We start from the raw sequence: 2,931 nt of genomic DNA on the forward strand, positions 1-2,931 counted from the left end.
CATGTACGTTGATCGAGATGGTAGAGGATCGTACTTCGACAGCTTCGGAATACCGCCCATCGTGCCCCAGCACGCTGCAAGGCTACGAAAGAACTGTAAACTCTTCAGGTGCAGCATCCGGCAGCTCCAGCATCATGAGTCGAGTGTATGTGGATAATAGTGTGTACTTTTTCTGCATTGCATGGCTATGTTTGCTACTCCTGAGAAGTTCTATTCGTTATTCACCGATCGATTATATCTAATGATCGTCTAGTGTGTGAATATCATGATGCATTTATGAAGAAAAAACGTAATAGTGTCACCGAGGAAAAGTTATTCAGTGGCCGCGGTTATAATTGTACGTCGTGGAATCAAAATTGTAAGTAATTTATAAGAAAAATATGTAATTCATGAGGACATTATTTTGGGGAAAATATACATGTAATTAGTAACTGAAATTCTGTGTTTTTTATTTCCCCTGTATGATAGCCGCTATGACGCACCCACAGTATTCACAGTCACCCCCCACCCCACCACTCGCCCGCGTCGGAGTCGTGCTACTCTGACCGGTGCAGTGGTGGGGTCGGAGTGATTGTGGGTGGGGGGCGCCATAGTAGTTCCCATACTACTAACGTCACAATTGAATGGACTTTTTTTGGCGTAAAAATATTCCTTATGATAATGTCTGTCGAATTGGACCATAATATCCCTAGTGAACTAGGATGAGTCGCCCTATAATTGACCTTTTCCATTTTTGTGGTAAAATCCATGCAAGCACGATAGCGCTCGTCACAATCGAGATAAGAAGTTGAAATTTGGTAGGATTCTAGCTCTTACCATATTATCGGCTGGGATTGTAGATGGGTGAAATTGAATGAGTACTTTTAGAGATATTCAATTTTTTGTATAAAACGATATTATTCAATATCTCAAAAACTATTCATCCGATTTCAGTTTTTTTTCAAAATATTTCTCTTGACGACTTCTATCTATTGCTTTCAAAATCTATATATACGTTCATACAAAATTTTAGAGATATTGGCGTTTTTCAATTTTTGTTCGACTGAAAGTGGCTTTGACGTTGTATTACATGAGTGAAGAGTGCGGTAAAGTTGGAAAATGTTGATGACTAGTTAGTATTATTGAGTTGCACTCCTGTGTAAAATTTCAGATTGATCGATTCAATCTAGCGAACTAGAGCAAGTCACCCAGTAATTTGACATTTTTCATTATTGTGATAACATAGATGAAAGTACGATAGCGCTCGTAAAAATCTAGATAGGAAGTTGAAATTTGGTAGGATACTAGCTCTTATCATATTACAGGCTGAGATTTCAGATGGGCGAAGTCGAATGAGTAGTTTTAGGGATATTCAATTTTTTGTATCAAACTATATTATTCAATATCTCAAAAACTATTCATCCGATTTCAATTTTTTTTTAAATATTCATCTTGATGTCTTCTATCTATTTCTTTCAAAATCTATATATGCGTTCATACAAAATTTTCTATTTTTTTGGTTGATTGAAACTAGCTTTGACGTTCCATTACATGGGTGAAGGATGTGGTAAAGCTATGAAATATTGATGACTAGTTAGTATCATTGATTTGCACTCTTGTATAAAATTTCAGATTAATCGATTCAATACTTTTTGAAATAGAGCAACTGATGTAAAGAACTTTTTTCCTATAAAATGACCTGTCGTTGTTCTATCATTCATTTTTATATGGAAATATTTTTTCGAAACAAGGTCGTGTAGATATGCTTATCCCACTGAATAAAACGGAAATTTACTACCCAATTTCAAAAGGTTAAAGCTTTTGAGGCTCAGATTTTTCAAGAATTGAAATGTTGGGAGGCTCATTCATTTTAAGAGTCAGACATTTTCATGGTCAATCATCATAAGGCTTGAAAATTTACCGAAGGACCCATTTTCGTACCCATTTTCGCAGAATACTTAAGGCATATAAGTAGAATTTGACTCCGTGAAAAATATTTTCACTTTTTGCTTCCGAATGGAAGCATTGTAATCGTGCTGTTTTCACATTCTCTAATTTTGATTGGAAATGATGTAGAATGGTCTGAAAAGTAAAAATACGAAGTTTGGCGGCCATGTCTGTCGGTGTCAATGTCCATCGCCATCCTTCCGGTGGTCAATTTTTCGAAAATTGAGCAATTAATTGGTTAAACTTATAGACCTTAACAAGGACTCACTCTCTGCAAAAGTGCAGCCCGATTGATCAAATAGTTTTCGAGAAAAAGTTATTCGTTTTTAAATCGTTTTTCGCTAATATCTTTGAAGCTAGTCAACCGATTTCAATTTTTTTTTCAAAATATTCGTTTCGATGCCTTCTGTCCGAATCAATCAAAACATATATACCCGTTCATACAAAGTTTTCGAGATATTTCCGTTCTTCTGTTTTTTCATAAAAATCCTTGTAATCACTTTAGCTTGTACAAAAATTGTGATATCAACTTGAAATTTGGAGAAAATCTTCCTCTCATGATAATAATCCTTCCTATTGGAAATGAGCACAATCGCATGAGTAGTTACGATTGCAATTTTTTTTTTCAAAATATTTATTTCGATGCCTTCTATTAGAATCAATCAAAACATATACGGCCGTTCATACAAAGTTTTCGAGATCTTTCCATTTTTCAGTTTTTTCATAAAAATCCTTGTAATCACTCTAGCTTGTGCAAACATTGAGATATCAACTTGGAATTTGAACAGAATCTTCATCTCATGATAACAATCCTTCCTGTTGAAAATGAGCTTAATCGCATAGGTAACTTCCGAGATATTCGACTTTCTCTAAAAACCTTTTATGTAAAATGGCTTAAAAACTATGCAACCGATTTCAATTTTTTTTTCAAAATATTTGTTTCGATGCCTTGTATCCGAATCAATCAAAACATATATACCCGTTCATACAAAGTTTTCGAGATAT

This window comes from Diachasma alloeum, unplaced genomic scaffold (assembly GCF_001412515.2).
Source record: "Diachasma alloeum isolate Michigan unplaced genomic scaffold, Dall2.0 Dall_scaffold_00319, whole genome shotgun sequence".
In the NCBI taxonomy this organism is placed as follows: domain Eukaryota; kingdom Metazoa; phylum Arthropoda; class Insecta; order Hymenoptera; family Braconidae; genus Diachasma; species Diachasma alloeum.